At 52.2% G+C, this 22,710-nt stretch overlaps 1 protein-coding gene across 1 annotated transcript in view; it reads left to right on the top strand.

The window, feature by feature from the left end:
- Positions 1-22,710, top strand: part of PTK7 (protein tyrosine kinase 7 (inactive)) — a 40,161-nt gene that overhangs the window by 236 nt on the left and 17,215 nt on the right. The window lies entirely within an intron of this gene.

Genomic DNA, 22,710 nt, shown 5'->3' with positions numbered 1-22,710 from the left:
CCCCCTCCCCCCGGGTTCCCGTGAGCCCGGTGGGGATGGGGCCCGGCGTCCCCCGGGACGGGCCCGCGAGGCTCCGGCGTGGAGCAGGGGCTACGCGGGCTCCCGGTCTCTTCGGTCCCGGCCCTGCGGAGCCCCGGTTGCGCTGCGGGAGTCGCCGGAGCGCCTCGCCCCGGTTCTCCTTCCCCGGCGTGCGCCGGCTCGCCCTGCCCGTTCGTACGGGTGCAGCGTCGTGCCGAAACGCGAGTACGCCAGACGTTTGCCGCCGGGGAGGCGCCCCCCGGGGAGGCGGCCCCCGGAGCCCTCTCTCGCAGCTCCTCTGGGCCCCGCGGTGAGGGCCGACGCCGGGAAGGCTGTTGGGTGTGCAGCAGCGGGTGTTTTTTCCCCTGAAATCTGAGCGGATCGAATCTCGGAGAAAAAGCAGCGGGCAGGCAGCAGGCTCCCTCCCGTGGAAGTTGGCCTTTCAACTGCTGAGGGGGTTTTGCCCCTTGCTGAGCGCGTCCGGATGAGCCACCCCCCCGTGCCACCCTCCGTGCTGGGCAGGGTGTGAGCCAGCCTCCCTGCCTGTTCCTAGCCCCGCCGTCCTCATCGGTGGCACAGAGGCTCGGGGGGCAGACAGTTGATTTTTCCTGGCTGCCGCTTTTCACGGCGTTCAACTCCAACCGCAAGGCCCAAACCCGCCTTCCCTCACTCTGCTCCATGGTGTTGCTCCCTGCTGGCCTCCTAGCGCCATTTTCCTTGCCCGAGGAGGCCGACGTTTTGGCTGTGACACGAGAGCCACAGGGGCTGTGAGCTGGTTTCCAGCCCGGCTTTGAAGTGTCCTGTGCCTGCCCCACACCACGCCACCTTGTTTCTTGCCCCCTTCGGTTGGGAGCCCTGCAGACTGCGTCCTGCATGTTGCCAGGACCCACTCGTGGTCCCTTCTGTGTCACTGTGCACAATTGGGCAGTTCGCTTGGCAGTTTCTGCTGCAAAATCAAGAGCAACCTTAGTCTAGCGCCTGGGGAGGATACTGCCTCTGAGGGAAAGGTATTTATAGCGCTGCTGCTCTTCTTGTGTCTGGAGCTGTGGCTGAGTCCTGCTGGCAGGCTGCGAGTAACCTCCAATTTACAGCTGATAAGCACGAAAAGCAGCACTTATTTAGCTGATTAGCACCGCAATTGCCGATTGCCTTGGCAAGCCTTCTAAGAAGCCTCTTTCTGGAGAAGGATCGCATGTTTGCTTGGGCTCTGGTTTTTTAGTTTGAAGCCTCAGGGTCCTGTGGACCTGCCGCAGCGGTCACCTACCTGCCAGTGTGCCCCCGGGGGCAGCTGGGATGTGCAGGCCTGCCTGCGAGAGCTGTCTGCCCCCTTTCCCGCCAGCACGCTCCCCTCTTCTGTTGCTGGAGTTTCTGTGCTGCTCCAAGCACCTACTCGCCGTGTTTCTCTTGCTCAGGAGGACCACGTCCTACAGCACTGTGAGGAACGTGCTGCTGTCCAGCTCACGGACACTGTAAAAAAATCTCAGACACCCTCAATGTGTCCAAGACGTACAGTTCAGTTTCTAGGTTTTAAGGGCCAGGGGTAAGTTTTGCAGGTTGCGGGGCAGTGTCTGCCTTTGTGGATGCTGTTTGGAGAGAGGGCTGGGGAAAGACCTGTGAAGCGTGAGGTATCCGTGGCTCACGTGGGTCCTCTTTGCGATCCTCTTTTGCCACGTATGTGTTCCAGGAGTGCTCAGTACTTGGACTGCTGGTCCCTGTTCCTCCATTTCCGTTGCTCAGCAAAGCTGTGATCTTTCTGGCAGTGACACTGCAGCGTGCCAGATGTGTGCTGGCTTCTGCTGCAACATGTGGTTGAAATGTTAGCGGAGGAAATATTTGCTGAGTCAACTTTTCTTTAAAGCTGAAAACCCCCAAAAGGTCTGTTTTGTTCTGAAAGTGCCTCCATGTCCTGTGCTGAGCTGTATGTTTCTGTATGGCAGTGCTTTTCTTGTGCTCCCTAGGAAGCCTGTTCCTAAAGAAGAAAACCTCTGAAAACAGGAATGATCAGATAGGATCTGAGAATTTCTCTTGGCTTTAAAGGGTCCAAAATAAATTTCTTATAGTAAAACTTGGTGACTTTCGCTCTTTGAGCTGAAGCTGCCATCTGTTTTCCAGCAGCTCCGAGTCCTCTGCAGCCAGACCAAGTACTATGATAGCTGATCTGAGTGAGCATCCCTTCAACAGTCGAAAAGCTGTGCTGCTCAGCACATTTCTGGGCTGTTTTGGGGCAAAGCGATGACAAGCCAATACCATTCTTTTCTTATAAAGCATGTGGTCCCCCTTGGGACTTGGCTGTGCTCAGGCAGAGCTCAGGGCAGGCTGTAACCCCGATGTGGCAGGAGCTTCAAAGGCACAGCAACTCCATAGTCATGGCTCTAGGCACTTCTTTGTCTGTACAGTGGATCCTGGACAACTGAGAGCTGGCACCAACCAGAGGGTTGTCGTGTTCTGCATCCTTTAAAGATGTCCTCTGATGTCTTAATTGATCTGGAATGAGACCGTCTCTAAAGGCAGATGTTTAAACTGCAGCAAGCACCTGTATTTAGTTGCATGCTGGGTGATGAATGCTTTTGCCAATGGGAGTGTGTTTTCTCCCAGTTCGCCAAAGCCTTCTTGCCCGAGAGAGGTGGGTGGATGGCACCACGCATCTCCGTGTTGCTCAGACAGATAGGTCTCACATTGTTTGACCAAAACCTGGTCCATATTGCATCCAAGCAGGTATGTACATGTGTCCTAGGAGGGCAGGCTGCTTTTTCTCCAAAGGCCACGGAGCCCAGGGGGAATGGAGAGAAGAAGGTAGGAAACAAGTGGGAAGAGAAGAGCCTGGCTTTGGGGTGGTGGGCAAGAATGCAAGGGCCAGTCTGGTTGTAAGCAGTAAGGCACTTAAAAGTGTGGCCTGGTTACAGGTATTTACTAGGGGAACTTTACACTAATATTTTTCTTCCCTTCATTGCAATTCATCTGCTGTTTGAGCTGCAAAGATCAAAGCTGTCTTCCAGCAAGCACACGTGGACTTAAGTAAATAGCTGGACCTACACCTCTCTCCAGTGAATAAACACTCTTTCCTCTCTGAACATTTTCAAGCGTAACTCTCAGGCCTGGAATGCAAAATATTTCACATTAGCAGTGGGTGTTTCCACTGCTTTCGATATTTGGGAACTTGGAACAAATGCTTATTTAGCAGCAGACAGACTTGGGTACAAATGTGCTCTTTGTGAAGGCAATTGCTGCTGTGGTGTTTGTAGGGAAATTCCCCTGAGATCGGAGGACGTGCGATTGTTTGTCCAGACCCCAAGGAAACAGGTCTCATTCTCCTAACATGAGTGGTGGTCTCATAGGCTGGGACAGGCAGCTCTTTGGAGGCCTGGAGGGCAGCGAGGCTGACAAGATGCTTGGCAGATGCACAGAAACATTTTCCTTTATGAGGATTTAAGTTGTGCGGGCTGTTAATCTTGGGTTTTGGGGGGGTTGCAAAAGCTGTGAACTAGCACAGTGGGTTTTCCTGTGTAAGTGAAAGAGGCAGCTGTACCAGTTCACCTCCCCAGGCCCCCAGGTGAATGCCTTTGGCTGGTCATGCTGGAGGTGGGAAAAGGGCAAGATGATTTCTTACCTTTATAAGAAATCATCTGTGTCTTGGGGGAGAGGGGAAAAGGAGATGAAGAAATGACAATTCGACAACTGGTAACATGTTGGTTCTTGGGCATCAATGTGCGTTTCAGTGGGGCAGAGGTGCCATGCTGGGTGGCCTCTTTCCACGTCCTGCCCTTTGCCTGAAGGATGTTGGGATGTGGCATCCAAGAGCTGTTTGTAAATGCCTTTGGTCTGTTAGAAAAGCAGATGCTATATTGCGCAGTGGGGTTAAAGGGCAGTGCTGTGAACGTAGCATACCTTCTGTGCCAGCTTGCCTGGAAGAAGCAGTCCCACTGCTGAGCATGAAAGGGTTTGTTCTCTGAGAGACACCTGACAGGGAACAGATAGGGATGCTGTAGGTTTTCAGGCTTCTCATGCAGCCGCCTGCTAGAGCAGGGGCTGGTCCCTGGGCTTTGTCATGGTTGAAGCTCTGCACGTGGTTTGTGTCTTGTTCCTGATGTCCTTGTGAGCTTTCGGCAGTCCAGATATGTTGTGCATCTCTTGCCTTTTAGGGAGGTTGTTCAGAGGGAGTGCGAGTATGGTGGGGGAGCCTGGGGTCTCTTAGAAGCTGTTTGCTCACTTCCTCATGCCAAAGCTACTGAACCACAGCATAAGAAAGCAAGCACACGGCTTTTTGATTCTGGAGGATGTGGCCTGGGCAGGGTCCTCCTGCACTTCCACCTCCTCCATGCTATCCGACCCTGTCAGGATCTGCTGTGCTGGTTATGTTGGTGAGGTGTCAGCTCTCAATTTGTCGCTCCTCTGCCTTGACTGTTGCTGGGGCGTCTGGTCCAGGGGCTGCTTTCCTGCATTGCTGTTGGGTGCTATGCAGGGCAGCAGTGTCCCACCACCTCTCAAGTCACACGGTGCCAACAAGTCCACCTTGCTTTGTAATGGGAGCTGTTGCTATTGCTGTTTGGTTCAGACCAGACAGCTGGTGTCCCTAAAGAAAAAAAGGTCCAGACTGAAGAATCACCATCAGGAAGACCATCTCCTGTTTCACTCTTCCTGTGACTTCTGAACATATCACTGTGCAGGCAGTGGGAAGGAAGAGAGGCTTTCCAGGCGTGTCTTTATATGGATGTAGGTTGGTTTGGGAACTAGACCAGAGTGCTCAGAAGCCTTGCAGGATGCTCACGAGTGTCTGCAGTCTCAAGGAGTGGAACAGTTGTCTGGGGTTTCTTCTGGGTATTCTCTTTGACGGGAGATGGGCACAGGCTCCTTGTAGTGAAGCTGCTGTGAGTTCTTGATGTTTGCACATTCAGTGCATTAAACAGCTGCAGCTCTCCAGGTCCAGGCTGTGTGTCTGGGTGCTGCTTGAATTCAGGTTGAAGAGAGTCCCATCCAGAGGTTTGTCCAATGTTTCCTCTTGCCTCTGCCTGCTTTGGCATGTTGCAGCACGGTGAGGATGAACCCATGTCACCCCGTCAAGGCAGGGACTCCATTTCGGGTCATTCCTTTGTTCTGGGGAAATACTTGGCAGCAAGTGCTGCTCTCCTGTGTTTACCTGTGTCTCTTTTTAATCTGTGCAGCCCCTGCTGAGTAGCTGTGGAAGATCTTCAAGCCAAACACAAGTGGTCTTTGTTTCAAAGCATCAATTTGTGTTGGCAGCCAGGTCTGCAGTGCATGTGCTTTTCATTGACTGCTGCCTCAGCTCCGTTCCTCACTCTTGCCAGCTTTTTTTAAAATTTAATACAAAAATGTTTTTCCTGAGCTTAAAAGGCTGAGCCATACAGTACTTCTAGTCTTAATTTAAGCCTTGCCTTTTTAGGGGAAGCAATCTCTTTCTGTGCACAGAACAGACTGCTTTCCTCTCCTCTGAGAGGTAGCTAATACGTGCTGTCTGATCAGCAAAGAGAGAGGCAAGGAGGACTTCAGAGTAGTTTGCAAGTTTCTGAAAGCCTGGTCTGTGTGCCTAGGATGAGGAGTTTTGGTGTGCTGGCCCAGCTCAGATCGTTCCCAAGCCTGCTTGTCTTAGAGCACTATGGGAAGGTTGATGGAGTAGGTGCTTTTGTTGATACTCTGCAAACTGTTACTGCCTGGGGCTGCTTCTTTGATTTGGTCAGCTTTCAAAAATCCATCCTCTGTTCTCCGATTTTTGACCCTCTGAAGTTGTTCTGCAAGGACTTCTCTTGAAAATGCATTTTAATCAAAAATACTTGGTGACATCAAGGTGAGTCCCAGGTCACTACATTCCTGTTGATATTGAACAGATGGATGCTGAGGTTTCCAGGTGCCCCAGAGAAGAGAAATGAAAACTAGCCAGATCCAACCACGGGAGAATTCTGACTGGGACTTGCCAGGGTGGACCGTCACAGTGATGAGTATTCATGAATTCCCTGTTCCCTTGTACAGCAGGTGCATGCAAATTGTGTGTCTGGGGAGGAGGCATCGCTGGTTTTAACTGATGATTCCTCATGTGAGACGGAGCTTGCCAGTGGGATACCAATGTCCTGTCTTCTCCTTGTCAAATGAAGCTCCGATTTGAATGGAGCAGGCAGGAAATTTGACATTTGTGGACTGGGGTGTGCACTGGTCCCCTCAGTGTGTGTGAATTGAGTCCCCCACCAGGTCAGATGGTCTGGATCTCTGTGAGGTTGGGCTGTCTTGGATTGGTATGCAGTATTGTGCAGGATGAGCAGCGAGGAAAACCAATACGAGCAGATTCCTATCTGGAAAGTGAGGTGACCATTTGGTTTTGGTGGAAAGCAAGACTTTGCTAGAAAGCAAGATGTTGCAGACTGGGAGAAAGCAATGACACATGCAGTGTTGCTGCCTGTGCTGGGAGCTGGTGCAGGAAGGGGCTCTGGTTTAAGTGAGTGAGTATTAGGAGTCTACTTGTATTTCAGCTGCTGGTTCCTAATGACTTTTGTCCTGGAGGATAGGAGTGTCTGTGAACACTTTGCACTCAGACCTCAGTGCTAATGACAGATACTTGTTTTCAGGGTAGCTTTAAGGTGACAGGCTTTATAACTTTTCCGGTCCTGGGATGCTGTTGTGAAATGAGGTTTGTCCCAGCGTCATGATTTTACACCTGGGTGCAGCTCGGGCTGCCCTGAAAAGCAGCCAAGACGGCACCCTACTGCTGCCGATACCGGCATGTCTGCAGGTTGATTCTGTCCTCCGTCACCCCAAGCCAGAGGCCTCTGCCCCCAGAGCCATGGCACAGGGAGGCCAAGCCGCGTTCTGGCTGCAGATGTGCCTCTGGGCAGCTCTGTGCAGGGTTGTCCTTGCTGTAGAACATGATGCTGGCACAAGATAGGCATGATATTGCCTAAGACCAGCTATAAACACTCTCCTCATTACGGTTGCTCATTGGCCTGTCTAGGAGCACAAAGGAAGGCTTTGATTCCAAAACATACAGTAACTCTCTAAATGGTTGAAGGCAGGACAAGCTGTGGCTTGCGCCTTTACTGCTCTCCATGCAGAGTGCTTTAGTGTGTGCCCTGGCTCTGCTGGGGAGGCATATCCCTTGCGTGGCATGGAGCTGCTCCATGGTGCCGGCTCTGATGAAGTTGCTGGCAGTGTCTGTGTCAGTGGGAAGCTTTCATGAGAGGAAAGGTTATTGTTTTTGTCTTTCCCAACAAAGCCAGGATCAGGGAAGATAGAACCAGAGAGTCTTGTAGGATGCCACTCAGGGCAGTGCATCCAGCTCTCCCAGACCATCTGTGGGAGCATAGATGGGTTTGTGCTGCTAGGACGAGTTGTTCAGTTGCCTCTGAGGCTGCCCTGAAGAGGGGACAACACTGAAAGTCTCCTCCTGCAGTTGAAGAATGGTGCAAATTTTGTCTGACCAAAGAAAACAGAGCTTCCTGTGAGTTACTTGGCTTTCTTCTTTGTTCCTATCCCTTCATACTGCCTGCTGTCAACATGGAGAGCCTGGGAGACATCTGAGAGCACCTGGCAGGTGTTACAGGAGTGGCCGGTTCCTGGGCTGAGCCTCCTTCTGTAGCAGTGAGACGGCTGGATGTCAGCTGATGGTCTTGAGATCACCCTTGCTTCCAGCCAGGTTTGAACAGGTGTTTACCTGCCATATTCTAAGCAAAAGCTGAGCTATGAAGGCAACCCATGTTATTTTTCTCTGCTGAGTTAGCTCCTGATGGCTCTCCCTGCATGTTGTGTGTTCTTGCAGCCTTCAGATGCATAAGTGGAGATGCTGCTTTCTGGGGCCTCACCTGGCACAGCAGCATTGACCCTTCTGCCCAAGTCCTGCCTCTGTCTTGCTGCCTTGTTGCTTTGGCCCAGGTGCAGCTGTTCCTTTTCCAGTTGCGCCTCCTGTCTCACTTCTTCTTGGTTCCTCTTCGGTGTCCAGAACCCCCTGTGGTATGCCACACATCCCCTTCTCTGACTTTCCTGTTGCTTGACTTCTCTCCAGTGTCTGGCTGTGAGCACTGCTGTTTTGCCAGGTACGGCTGTGGCCTCCTTTATCCTATCTTGAGATTGCTCTTGTCTCCTTGAGGCAGGCCCCCACTTCACAAGAAGTGGTGAGAAATCAGAGTAGAACTGGGGCAGGGCTGATGAGGTGTTCAGGGGGTTCTTAGAAATCAGAGACTTTTTTGATAAGAATGCTTCCAGTCAGCTAAGGAAAACTCTCAGAACCATATGGCCTGAAGCAGAAACAATCTGAATGGTTAATATTTTCACAAGAAAATAAGCACCCAGGAAACAAGAGTGTAATGATGGGCATCCTTCAATGTCACACTGTGTCCCTGTGGCCTTTGCTGGGATTTGGCCCTGCCTCTTGCTGGCTGGAGGTGCTCTCCTGCACGGCTCCTGTGCAGACAAAGATGTGCCATGGGTTTGATGGAACAGCTGTGTTCCTTGGGTTGCCAAGTGGCCACAGTGAGCAGCCAGGCACCTGCAGGTATTTCAGCACAACTTCTTACTCTTCAGGACCTGATTGTTGAGTGTTGCCACTGTTTCTGTGCTTCCCTGGCATTTGGTTGCTGAGGATGTCCTGGTGCTCTTCCCACTGGTGGATTAGTGACTGTCCAATAAGAGTTATTCATTCTCCAGATACATTGGGAATGAGCTGTCCTGCCACTATGGAGAAAAGCAGTTGTTTTTCAAGGAGATTAGGTTAGTAAGAACTTCTGTTTCTGCGAGTCTGTTATACCCAAGCTTTTCTTTAATTTGATGCTGGAGCTTTGCATCGGATCTGTCTGTAGCAAGCACTCTGCCTAGTTATTGATTTGTAAAAGTGTTCCAGAAAGTGCCCTACTTACACATTCTTCCCACTCAGTGACTTTTCTCTATTTTTAGCTGGGAGGAAATGTAGCGATGTCTGATAGAGAAGCTAGCTTTTAATTAATATTGCATGAGAAGAGCAAATATTAGCTTCTCTGTCTACTTTCCTATTCTTGTGGCTTTTAATATAGATTCATAAATGGCTCTAATGAAAATAAACAAGTAACTGTTCCTTTCTGTGCCCTCTTTGCTTTCAGAGGTGATACTGCAGTTCAGCCTTCCCGGTGATGTTCCCTCAGGAGGCAGGTTCTGGGCTGTAACTGGACAGCAATGCTGCCCTGCACAACCGTAAATGGTGATTGTGAAATGGAGCTGGTCTTCAACTTCCCAGCAATGAAAAGAAGGAGCTGGATGAAACCTGCAGACCTGTAGAGTGTAGTTGGAGATGGATATGGGGAGTTGTGGATGGTTCTTTGTAGCCAGGAGGAAGGCAGTGCCACGTAGACTGAAAATAGATTTGCAGTGCACAGCTGGCTGTATGAACTATTGTCCCTGAAACACTCATGAGGGGTACAAACCCAGAGAGAAACCCTGGGCATCAAGTCCCTTTGCAGGTTTCAGATGCAGGCAGAGGACAAAACCCAGCAGTGTAGAGCCCATATAAATAGGAAAGGCACCAATGCAGCTAGTGAAGTGAAGCCTGTTTCAGGTGTCTCCTCAATATCTTTTGGCAGCTCCACTTGTCTCTGGCACTGCTGGATGCATGGGGTGATTTTTAGCTTGCAGCATCATGGTGGCTTCTAGGAAAAGCTGGTGTGTTGTCAGGAGTGCCTTTCCTGGGAGTTTCTTCCCTTCCTATGGGAGGGGAGAAAACAGGTCAAACCTGCAGTAAGCCAAGTAGGGAAGCAGGATGCTGCAGAGACTCCCTCACCTCGAGCTGGACCCATGGGGTAGGCTTGCTCTGTGGGGAGTATGGCTGCAGGATTGCCCCTGACGCAGAGCTGTATGTGGCATCACACAGCCTCTGCCATCTGCTTGCTCCTGGGAAGGCAGAGTGTCTGGCTGCATTCTTGTGGGTGAGCCATGTAGGGGTGCACAACTGAATCCCTGCAGCAGTTGCCACGGTATGGTTGTCATTTTCAAGACTGTGGCAGTGGATGAACCATTTCTACCGTGAGCTATAAGCTGGAGAGCTTGGCCAGCTGGGATCTTTCTGGATTCATGGCAAATCCATCTGAGTCTCTACAGGCAGATAAGTAAGGGAAACTTAGCTGTAAATATACTGCCATGACCTGGAGAGAGATTTAAAATATTTATCCCAGAGCAGGGCTTGGGAGATAAATAAGCTGCCTGTCTGCTTCCTTGCATGCAAGGCTCAGGAGTGCAGCTGTCCCTTTGTCCCCAGCTCTGAGTCCTCCTTGGGGCTGGAGGGTTGCTTATCTGTGAGCTTGAAGTTCCTGTAGATATGTAAACATATAGCTGTTGGCAAAACGGAGAGGGGACACCAAGGGTACTTGTGCTGGTGTAGATGTGAGTTCTTGTCTGCACCCTCTTGCCGCGTGTTGTGCCCCCCCCCAAGCTGCTGTCCTTACTCTGTTGCTCTCAGGGTGTTTGTGGAACTTGCTGGTGAGCTGTGTCTGGCTTGGGGTCTGCTGGATAGGGTTATAACCCTCCCACCTGGACCCCTCAGAAAGCAAGACCTGCAAGACGTCCTGACCAAGCACGTCCGAGAGCCAGTGCAGGTTTGGGTGGTACTGGGGAGGTTTTCCTCCCAGTGGGTTCTGTGGCAGCATGCAGAGAAGCAGCTCATTCGGGCAGCTTCAGCGCCAAGTCTGCTTCATTCTCCAGCAGTCCTGGGAGAGCAAGGAGGGCTCACTGGCAGGAGTGTACCGTGCCCGGTGCAGCCTTGGCTTGGGCGCTGACCCGAGGGCCTCACTGCATGGAGAGGAGCTGGCTCTGAGCAGCAGCCTTGTCTCCTCTGATGGTGTGTTGATGAAGCAGCTGGCTTTGCTTGGAGGCCTCCTGTGCGTGCTGCTTCTCAGTAGTGCTTCCCTTGCCTTGGCCTCCTCCTCCCCCCTCCCTCCGCCCGCCCCCTCTTTTGTCTCTGCTGCCTGAGTTTCCATTCTCAGGCCTGGCTGGGGCTCCTGTTTGCTGAAGGGAAGCGCCAGGCAGCCTTATGGAGCTTGTTCTGGTTTTTCCCATCATCTCCTGGAATGGCATTTTAGCTGGAACAGGAAAAACGTGAAGCTCTGGCCAGGCACTCCCTACACACACACAGCACTGTTGTGGAAGAATCCCTCTTGGCTGGGCTTGGGATGTCAGGAGCAATGTCAGCCTTCAGTCCTCAGCCTGAGTGAAGGGGCGTGAGGATGTAGTGGCAAGCACTTGTGTGATACCTGGAGATGCTGGCCTCAGCTACCATGGGACAAGTTTTCAGCCACACAGACCTTGTGAGTGAAACAAGGCAGCCTCATTGCCAGGGGGCCTCCAGCCCCGTGGCAATGAGTGCTGAGCCTTGAGCCAGCTATGTTGCATCTCTTCCCTTCTGGCTGCAGCTATTTGGCTGTTCAACACCGCCTGGACTCTCCTCTACTGCCTGAGGGGTTTTGCTTGGTGAAGACTGTTGCATTCTCACATATCCCTTGTTTAAATTGTGGGGAAAGCATCATCCTTCGAGGCCACTGCACAGGGAGCACACGGCTCATCCTGGCTCCACTTGGTGCCTGACTGCCATGTTTCCTTTCATGGGAGAAAAGTCCAATACCTTTGCTGTGCCAGCCAGAGAGCTCGGCCTCCAGATCAGCAGCATCTCCAGCCTGCCGTACGCTGCCAGTAGCACATGTCAGCTATAAATCAGTGTTTCTGAGGAAGTTGGGGAATTGCTCAAGGGCTCTGAGCAAGCCTGGGAGAGTCGGTTGGCAGGACTGGTGGGTGCAGCAAGCCTGTCACTGGTGCTGAGTCACCCTTGAAACATTTGTGTTTCTCACTGGGTCTTAGCAATGCAGCTGGCAGTGTCTGCTTAGGGAGGCTTTGGTGTTTGGGCAGGAGAAGCTGTGGTCTGGCTGCTATCTCTGCCCTATCCCCCCTCCCAGCTGCACCACCCCAGCCCTGTGCTGATGGCTTGGGCTGGTTTCCAAGGGTGAAGGCTCAGGAGGGTACCCGGGTTTCTGTTAGGGGCCTGCGACCACCCGGTTGCCCCAGCGGCCCAGCAGAATGGCATCCTTTCCTGTGGACCAGGCACATCCCCCCTTGAGAGATGCCCATGTCTCCTCTTGCAGCAGATGCCAGGAGCAGAGGCACAGCCCCACTGTGGAGCATGGCTCGGAGCGGTGTCAGCCTGCTCCCAGGACAGGCTGGGGCCTCCTGCTGAGCCAAGGCCAGTTGTTCTGGTTCAGCAGCCCCAGCTGTTGCAGGGAGCCAAGGAGTTTGGCTACCACTGGGACTTCCCTGTCTTGCTCCAGCTTTCCCCTCTTTGAAGAAGGTGCTGAGATGTCAGGAGAGATTGTGGGGCAAAGGCACAACTAGCAGTTCAGCCCAGATACGTCTTCCGTACCCGAAAGACTGATAGCCTTGGAGACAAACCGCACAGCATGGTGCTTCTCACGCCACCCCAAATAAGTCTGCAGTGGGGTATTGGTTGGCAGCAGCCCTGCTCTGCTTAGGAATGAGGAGGAACCTCCCGTAATGTTCCTGTCGATCTGTGGCTGCAGAGTAGCACCCTTGCTGCTATTCTTGCTCATTGCCTGAGCAGCCGCTGCCTTGTCCAGTGGGAAATGCCCTGAACCTCGCTTCTCACCACTGCTCTGTCATATTGCTTTGGGGTGGCTCTTTTCTTATCCTGCTGCCTGGCTTTGAGCCCACAGGAAAGAAGGGTCTCTGCTTGTCGCTGGTGCAAGGATGAAGTTAGCTGTGGAGTATAGTGGCTGCAGAGCTCCTATAGCAGTGTTATGAAACTGAGCTTGGGATGGTCTTGGAGGAAGCAAGCCTGAGGGGTCTCTGTCTGGGGAGGGGGCTGGGATTCACAGGACCTGTGCTGTGCTGGGGAAGCAGGACGGACAGCATGAGGAACAGCAGTGGGGAAACCCCAAACTTCTTGAACTGAGTGGGTGAGTGAGGTCAGTGCCAGGGTAGCCTGGCTATCCTGGTACGTGCCGGCAGCCATCAGGAGTGCAGCTGGCTACCTGGGCTCGCTGTCCTTGCGCTGAGCCTTTTCCTCAGTTAGACTGGTCTTTTCTGTGCGGCACATGTGTGAGCAGTTCCTGCCTGCTTTGGGACTGGGGCTGTGTGCAATGGAGGCTGCAGGCACCTCCCCGCTGTGTGCAGCAGCGAGCTCTTCCCGTGGCCAGCTGCACCCCAGCGTGTTACTGTGAGCACTGCCTCAGCGTTTGCTCCAGCAGTATTCAAACCCCAGCGGCTTTGTTCTGGTTTCTTGCAATAATTGCTCAGAAACTGGGCTTAGCTGTTCCCAAGGATGGGATCCTGGGCCTGAAAGGGCGGGGCAGGGAGGATTGCTAACCATGGGGGAGAAAATCCCCCACAGTTTGCAGCCTCTCTAAGCAGTTCTGGGGAGGCTCATGAGAATTGTGCTAAGTGGTTGTGGCTTTTCTTTTTTTAATTCTAAAGCTTGGTTTGAAGGGCAGAGTGCGCCTCTCAACGGTTGCTTGGAGCCTGTGTTTAGAAGCACCCCTCCATGCAGAGGGCAGCAGAGAGAGGTGCTGTGGGCCTCCAGGGGTGAGCTCAGGCTGTGGTCCTATTGCAGAGCAATTGTCACTCACTGGTAGGCCAGCAGCCAAGATGTTTCCAAACAAGGGCTTGTGTCTACCATATGTCATAGGGTGTCCTGGTGGGGTTTTCGAGGGCAGCCGGGATGTGGGCAGATGTAATCTTGCACTGACACCGGGATAGAGGTGAGGAAATTGTGGACCAGCTCTGCAGTTTACATTTGGGACCCAAGTGAGATGAGCACATGCCCCTAGCTGTTCGTTACAGGATGGGGATGCCTCTGTGCCTGCTTTCATCGTGGGTTTCTTCTCCGGATCGGTAAAGCCCACCTGGAAGGCTGCATATCTGGGTGCTTTGCAATTGAAACTTTATTCATGGATGCAAGTGGCTGTGCTATAGGCTGATTCGATGTGGCCCTCCACTGAGCACGTGGAGGAGAACTAGATGCGTGGCCTGCATGGTGGTGTGATACTGGCATGAAGCAGTGGTGTGCAGGCATCGCGTCTCCTGTAAGTCTGTAGCAAACCGCCACAAAAGGGAGAGTCTCAGTGGTCGTCTGAGCAAACCCATGCTCTCAGAGCAGGACTGTTGGTGTGTGGTACAACTGTGGGGGCAAATAGATGGTGTTTTCCAAAGTCCCTCATCGTCTTGATCCACCCCAGTACAACCATGCTGTTTACTCCAGACCTGGAGCTCTTAGGTGCTGGTGCAGTTTCTCCTGGCTCATGAAGCCAAAGCTGCTCTAGCTGAATATTTCTTGGAAATGCTGTTTTGTACCCATCCAGTTGTGCTGGGCACTCAGATAGGAGTAATTTTTTTTTTTTTTCTGGGTGCAGAGTGAGGTTTTGTTTTTACTTTTAACTGGAATGGGAAACGTAGTTTTAAAAGGCTTCTATGATGGGTACTCAAAGACTTTCCAGATGTTGGGCTTGATCAGACCAAGCCTGCCATGTTCAGAGCTCCTTGCCTGCATCAAACCATTTCCATCTGGCCTGGTGGGAGAGTGGTTTATTGCAACTCTACCCGTCCGAGAGGCTTTCTCAACTGAAACGTCTTGCACAGAGGAACATGCTGGCTGGAAATCATTTGGAGATGCAAATCTCTATGGGTGTTTGGCTTGGCTGCCGTTTCCACGGTATCTGCTAAGCAGTGGAATAGGCTGTGTGTGGAGCTGGTGTACTCTTTGCTTTATGTGGCTATAGGGACTGACCCGCGAGGCAGGGGGATTGCTTGTGTTATTAAGCATTCATAATTTTTCTTGCCTGCTTCTACAGCTTCAGCTGGTGCAAATGAGCCTGCTGGCTCTGTGTTTGTGACCAGGAGGGGAGGAAAAGCTGACCCGTGTGTTGTTCCTAGTCCTGGCATGCCAAAAATCTGCTTTTATAGGAGCATGTTCATAATGAACTGTGCCAGGAAACACATGGCTTGCTTGAGCGATGAATGGGAGGTCTGTATGGGGCCCTGTGCTCACCAAGAGCCTCGCAAGGACAAAGAGCAGATGCTGGCGTGCATTACTTGGTCTGTGGCAGCCTTCATCCTCTGGGCTGCAGCGGATGGGGAACAGGAGGTGAGATCAAGGTAGTAAGTTCTTGGCTGGTCCGGTGACGGCAGAGAGGGCAGGATGAGAGGCCGGGCGAGTGGTTTTACTGCGTGCTGCTTTTTGTGGCTCCCCTGGCCTGAGGAGGACTGGCTTGCTTCTCTGCAGACGTGGCTGTTTGCAGCAGAGGCTGGGTTGGAAGGAGCCTGGGCACTGCAGGCAAGCAAAGAAATGCAGTTGACAGTTTGGGATGATGATTGTGGATGGGGAAAAGAGAGAAAAGGAGAGAGATGTGGAGCCCATTGGGGCCCAGATGTCATAGGGACAATGGGGATGTGCGTGCTGTGGCCATCTACATCAGGAAGGAAAGGCTATCAGGTGAGAGTTGGAATCCTGAGCGTTAGCAGTGCTTCAGGGTCTGGAATGTTGCTCTGTTGTAGGAGCTGCTGCCAAGCCTGCATGGGCTAAGCTGCTGGTGAGTAGTGTGCACCCAGCACATGAGGAGTTAAACCTGCCTGCAGTGAGTGGAGCCTTGATCTCGCAGGGGGCTCAGAGCTTCCTCTGGACCAGCAAGCTTGGGATGCTCCAGCCCAGTGATTTGATTGCCCAGCCTTCAGAAGCAAGCTGGGGCTTGAACCCAGTCTGCTGCTCTTTGATCCAAGAGTGGCTAAAAGCAAAGCACCAGCATTGGAGCCATTCCCGAGGACTTGGCAACAGAAAGAATTGCTGCCTGCAGACAGTGATACTTTTAAAGACAAGACCTAATAAAGAAAATACTTCCTGGGAATATTACTGAAACCTGTGAGAGTCCAGGACCCTAAACGCTAACATGTTCCCCACTGTGCCTTTTGTGGGGTTGGGATGGAGCACAGGTCATGGTCTTTTCGAAAATCTGCCCATGGTTGCCTTTGACACCAGACTTCTGCTTGGCTCTATGTCTTTCCCAGAGAACATGGCAGTAAATCAGTCCCATGTTTGGGGCTGTCTGTGTCCATCCTATGGTGAGCTCTTCTGGGACGTGGGACCTGAGTGTGAGCTTCTCAGTCCCTTCTGCTGAGGTTTGATCCTCTTCCTTCAAGGGCTGCCTTTCTTGTGGCCCTTAGCTCTGACCCTGGGCTTGCAGGGAGCCAGGTGGTCTTTGTAGCTGTGGCCTAGGTTGTTAGTTTTGCTTGGGGTTAGCTGCAGCTAAGCATGCTGCTGAGGGATGCAGTGGCAGCTTCGAAGCTATGCTCTGCCTGTGTCTTCCTTGTCTTATTACAGGTCTGTGCATCTGGGAGCAAGTGCTGCAGAGTGATACAAGTCCAGAATGTGTTTGGCCATCCAAACCTTCCCTTTCCCCTACTGATTCTTCATTGAAGAGGAATAGCCTGTGTTGCTGCTGGGTTGATTGCAGAGGCGTTGCTTCCTCGGTGGTCTGAGCAATGGCAGTGGCAGAAGCATAAAGGTCATATGTGAATATGACAGTGTGGTGATACTTCAGCAATGGATTCCCAGGTGGTAAAAAAGCTATCACTGCCAACTTGCTTTGCTTAGCTGACACATCTAGAGTTGGTTGCTAGATAGAAAGCGGTGAAATTGTCTCTTAATCCTGCTCTTTAAGTCTGAGGCTGAAGTGCCGCAGCCTGGGGATGGACTTGGGCTACTCCCACTGCCCACCTCAAGTTAATGGGCGTCTCTGGCCAGGTCACCCTCCTCTCTCCCAGCTGTATCCCCAGCCTTCTCTGCAGGAAGGTGCACTGTGTGGTTGCTTCCCCAGGTGAGCAGCTGTTCTCCTTGCCCCCTGGGGCCCTGGAGGTTTGGGGAGCCAGGGAGAGCAGGTTCCCCACCTGTGTGGTGCAGCAGTGCCTTCCTAGGGAGCATGGCATCCTTGCTAATTAAAGAACACGGACAGTGTGTTACCAAGCTCTCTGTTCAGTTAGGTGCTGAGCTGATGGTGTAAATCCAGCTCTCACCTCACGGCTGAGACTTGCAAGCTAGTTGTGCATCCCCAGGGAGAGCAGCCCTGCTCTGGCATGGGAGCATTTGGGGTCCTCTTTGCTTTGAGAGGCCGGAACAGATGCTGGCCAGCTGTGTCCTCTGCCAGAACAACTCCTTGGGGGATCTGGCTGTGCCAGTTGTTGCAGCTGACTTCTTCAGTTGCATCCTGGTACCTGTGGGTCTTTTTTTATTTGTTTATTGTAAGCCAGCTGTGTGTGTGTGTGTGTGTCCCAGCTGGGACAGATCAGAGGCCTCCTGCTGGCTGGGGAGAAGAGGATGAGGATGGTTCCCTTTTGGAGAAGAAGGATGCAGTTTGGGTGCTCTGGACTTTGCTGTCCTGGGCACTGCAGATGAGTTGCAGCTCCTCTAATCTGCTGTTCTGGATGCAGAGCATTAAAGGAGCTGGCTTGCACATCCGGCTGAGCTGAAACAGGGTGATCTTCGCTGAAGTGCCCCTGGAAGAGTCTGCAGAATAATGCTCCTAGGGCCTGGCTGGAAAGTGGGGCTGGACTACAAGCTGCAGAAGCCCTGCAGTGCCAGACTTGCTTTCCAAACCAGGAAACCTTAAACTTGCATAAAGCCCTCTCTCAAATCCCATTCCCATGCGTTTAATTCCTTTTTTGGTTGCAGGCAGCTTTGGGATTACTCATAGCCTTGCATCAGCTGTGGTGTCTCAAGAAGTTGGTAACCTAGGCTCTTTTGGGTACATAGTGAAATGGATCCTTTTCTTTTTCCTTTCTGTCATCTGTCCAGAGCTCTTTTAGCTCGGTGAGGAGGTGCCCAGGAGCTGGGCACTGGGCATGCATGGGAATGGGTGGCTTGGAGTTGAAGGGAGCATGGATCTCCCCTGGAGCTGGGAATGTGGTGTGTTTCCAGTTCTACTGGCACTGCAGCCATGGCAAATACCTGCCAAGGTCTGTGCCAGCTTTCCTTCCTCCACAACTGCTGCTTGGTGCAAGCCCTGGGCAGGCAGGGGTCTGCCATGCTGTGGAACACGGCACCACCAGCCAACTTGCCTGCTGCTTCCTGGGCAAGGCTGTAGGTGAGTGAGATGACTGTGGAGACATCAGGGATCGGGGGCTGTGCAGCAGCTGAAGGCCTTGTGGTTGAGGCTGCATTTGTTAGGCAGGGAGACAATGATTTCTGGATTGCTTCAAGATGAAGGTGGCTTGGCCTGTCAGGCAGGGCAGAAGAGATGTGCTGTCTGGTCTCCCCAGCCTGCACAGTTGCTCTGTGGCACCCAGATGGGGTTGGGTTACTGGAGCATCCCCAGGCAAGTGCTTGTGTGTGACTGGCACTGATGCGTTAAGCAACAGATGGAAAACCTGGCTTGGTTAGAGGCCTGGCTTGCTGCCCCATGCCCTTGCAGCCTGAAAGATGAGCATGAAGGTTTGGGCTTGCTGCCATGGCAGGGACTCACCAGGCAGTATCCATGGTGCTCTCAGTCCTCTACGGCGCAGAAAGCGGGCTGAGTGCTTTCACTGCCAGGCGTGGCCAGGCTGCGCCAGGGCGACAGGCCCTCTTCTTGGCTGCAGCCCTAAATATAGCCTTAGAGATGTCTGATCCCCCAGGGTCAAGTCCTGCCACCCTATGCATTCTCTGGCTGTGTCTCCATGATTACAAAGCACAGCACCCCACAAGGGTCTGCAGTCAATGAGGTTTGTTGCCTGGCTATCGCCACAGTGCCCGGTGGGAGGACAGTGAGCAATGAGACACATAACTGGGCAGTTTGCTGCCACCTCCTTCCCCAGGAGCCCTACGATGTCTCTGTACCTGGGATGTACCAAACCCAGTGCTGCCCAGGTGGGAACTGCCATGTGGGGTCCCCCAGAACTTCAGCACCGGTTTCCCAGTGCTAGCCCCAGCTCTGCCATGGCTCCCTCAGATCCTTATTACTCTTCTGGTGCATTTTACAGCTCTGGCTGATTAAAATAGCAACATCGATGTGTCTCACTTTCCTAGCTCTGGAGAACAGCCCCAAACCAAGGCCAGTCCCAGTCTGTGCTGCACTCTGCTGCCAAATCGCCACAGTAATGTGGCAGCAGTCAAAGGGGTTGGCTACCATGGGGCTGGGTCTCCTTTGCTGGAGTGGTGGAGAGCCCTTTGCTCCCTGGCAAGTTCATAGGATTGAAAACTTGTTCTGCAGAGCTTCAGACAGTAGTGACTAACTTCACAGGGTTGCTCACAAAGTCTGTCCTGGATGTGGCTTTGCTGGTTTTATTTGTCACCCTGAAATGCTCTATGTGTGCTCAGCCCACTGTGGCCTTCAGAGGAGGGTGCAAGAGCCAAGTCCTAGGGATCCAAAAAGTGAATTGAGGTACTCTTGGTAGAAATTCAGGCTGGAATTGCAGGTGTTAGTGTGAGTGTTTTTTCCTGGGAAGCTGCTATTTACCTCCTTAGACAAATGAAATTAATTTTGAGCAGGGAGATACCTCTGCGTGAAGGATGCTGTGTTCCTGCGTTCAGATCTTTGCTGTAAGTATGCTCTCAGAGCCTCCACTTCTCTCTGTCCTTGTGTGTCCTGCTGGTGCCTTTCCCCTCAGCAGAGGATTTGCTCTGTGGTGCGTGACAATGATACCATGGGGGACCTGTAGGTACCAGTGCAACTTCCCTACACAAATCACTTAACCTTTATCTGCTACCTCAACGGGAGGGTTTTGCATTTTAATTCAGTATCCTTTGGGACCACCACTGGGTGTTTTCAAGTGTGCCGCATTTCAAATGTGTTTATCTAATCTGGCTAAAGCTTTCCTGAAAAGCTTTCTGTAGCCACAGTTGAAATGGTTTTAGGCCAGAAACATGTGTTGAGGGTTTCTTTTTCTCCCAGCCAAGGGTGGCTTGTGTCACATACATATGCAGAGAGCAGATATTTGCCAGTGCACGAATCTGGGACTGCTGCTGGCCCAGCTGTACTACTGAGGGAGAGCTCTGCACTGATTTGGCCTAGCTAAGCTGATTTTCAGCAAACTTGGTGTTGCTGGGTATTTTTTGGGGTGACTCTCACTAAAGGAAGAGAGTCATTTTACTTCCTTCAGCAGCTCCTAGCAATGCGGCCCAGCCCAGATTAGCTCATGAAACCACAACAGAAACATGCTGTTGTGTAGGTGTCCAGTCAGACTGAGCAGGGGTCACCTTTATTCTTGACGAGATGCTGCAAGAACTTCTCATCTGCCAGCTTAGGCAGTTCTGGGAGCTCCCATCGGCTAAGCCGTGTGTGACCATGGCTCTGCCACACAGTGGTGCTGGGGTATCCTCTGGCTGGATGAGGGGAACAAGCAGAAGCATTTGTTCTTCATTCAGTACTGGTGGTGATGTCTGCTGGCTTTATACAAGTTTTACCCAAACTCTGGCATAATGGCATCCTACACAGATAGCTGTCTGCTTGGACAGCTTTCTTGAGCCATTGCCCAAAAGCCCAGATGAAGTGGAGGGGGTGGAGGGAATGCATAAACCCTGCAGACTGCAAGCCTTTGCCTGGACCAGGGCTGTACGACTTTTATGGGTAAGTGCAGCACTTCCTATCTCTGAACACTGGACCCTGGTTCTCTGGATTTAGAGTGCTGTGACAAGCTGTGTCCAGCTCTGGGCTTCAGACTGTGTCCAGCTCTGGGCTTCAGACTGTGTCCAGCTCTGGGCTTCAGACTGTGTCCAGCTCTGGGCTTCAGACTGTGTCCAGCTCTGGGCTTCAGACTGTGTCCAGCTCTGGGCTTCAGACTGTGTCCAGCTCTGGGCTTCAGACTGTGTCCAGCTCTGGGCTTCAGACTGTGTCCAGCTCTGGGCTTCAGACTGTGTCCAGCTCTGGGCTTCAGACTGTGTCCAGCTCTGGGCTTCAGACTGTGTCCAGCTCTGGGCTTCAGACTGTGTCCAGCTCTGGGCTTCAGATGTCTTCCACCCCAAAATGTCTGCACCACATCTAGCTGCTACCTGTCTTTTCTTGCAGCCCAAATCTGATACGTGACTGGGGTAATGGTTTCCGGCATGTGTAGCCAGTGCATCCAAGGTGCCATGGATGCACTGGCTACACATGCCGGAAACCATTACCCCAGTCACCTATCAGATTTGGGCATCCAAGGTGCCATGGATGCTATTGTCAAAAAACCCCACAAGTTTATGGCTCTTACTGCTTTAACACTCATTTATCCCAGTTTGTTTTGGCACTTGTGCTCATGAGATATTCATCGCAGGGATCTCACTTGAGCCGAAATGGTTGTGTTCATTTCCCTAGTATGGAAGATAAAGACATAAATAGTTTCTCCTGTTTCACTGGGGAGCTGGAACCCAGTGTTCTCTGACGCCTTGTAAAATCCCTGCTTTCCAGGTGGAGCTTGTGCCAAGCCTTCATTATGTCTCCTGTCCACAGAGCCATGTCCTCCTGCCTGGATGTGGGGGATGCTGAGGTAGAAGGATGCATGTGATGAAGCTGCTGAAGCTCTCAGCTGACCAGTGCTGAGTGAAATGGAATGGTGCTGGCAGTGATGGGGTGAAAGCAGTTGTGCTCCTGTTTAGTGTTATACTACTAATGCTGACAACTTAATGCTAGAAGCACACCCAATTTAAAATATCATGTCTTAATACCCTGATGGCCTACAACTTCAAAGGGAGATGCCTCATCACTACCTCCAGCACTAGCGTGACTCAGAGTAGAAGGTGTTGGGATGCTGAGACCCCCAGAGGAGAACGGATCCCTCTCCTTCATGAGCTCTCCTAACGCACACTGCCACCTTGCATGTGTTTTGTACCATACAGGTATGGTTTGATGGACATGCACCTTGGTGCCCTGAAGCATATCTGTGGAAAAGGACAGACCCAGCTCCTGTAGGCTCAAACCTGAGTGGATTTGATTATCTTGTTCCCCTTTGCTCCTGTCTGTCTGTCTGTCCCAGCAGCCTGTTTTGGCATGAGCTCGGCTCCTGATACTCTGGAGCTGTTGTGCTACTGAGCGCATAGCTGTGTTTGTGTGGGGTCAGGTGGTTGTTACCCTGCTGAGTGCTCTTGGTGAGACAGATTTGATGTGCAGGGAGCTAGATGTGTGTACCTATGTAAGAACACATGTTCCCACCCATTGTCTCGCCTTGGGACATGTGTTCATCTAGCGGTGCTCATGAGACTACTGTCACAGACTGATGAATAGTTCCTGCCTTTTGGGGAGGTGCATGGTAGCTGATGATGGAAACTTCACTGGACATGCTGACCCTTGGAGCACAGCATGTGCTGATGGGGCTTAGCTCAACACGAGACTCGGGAGACAGGATTTTGGGCACTGTCTGCAGCTGTCATTCAGGCCACAGGGATCAGTCTGTGGCTACTCATGGTGGCCTAAATGCTGTGAGTGCAGTTGACAAGGGATGTCTACACAGGAGCTGTGGGACTTAACCTGGCTGGGGACAGTCCCCGGGGATGTTGCCTGCACACCAAGGTCAGTGGCACAATTGTGTGTTGAAGGTAGAAAGCCAGGCTGCAGTGAGGTCCACGTCCTAGACCTGCAGTATGTCATTGTGCACTGTTCTTCCTGTGACCTCCCAGTTCTTTGCTGCTCCCTTCCTGGTGGCTTCTTTGGGGTGACTGAAAATGAAAATTGAGCCCACAGTCCCATCTTGCAAAGGCTGCAGACAGGAGAGACCTCTGGGCTCTGGACTACTGTC

This window comes from Athene noctua, chromosome 1 (genome assembly GCF_965140245.1).
Source record: "Athene noctua chromosome 1, bAthNoc1.hap1.1, whole genome shotgun sequence".
NCBI lineage: Eukaryota > Metazoa > Chordata > Aves > Strigiformes > Strigidae > Athene > Athene noctua.
The sequence above is the reverse complement of the archived record's forward strand: the minus strand, read 5'-3'. Positions and strand labels throughout refer to the sequence as shown.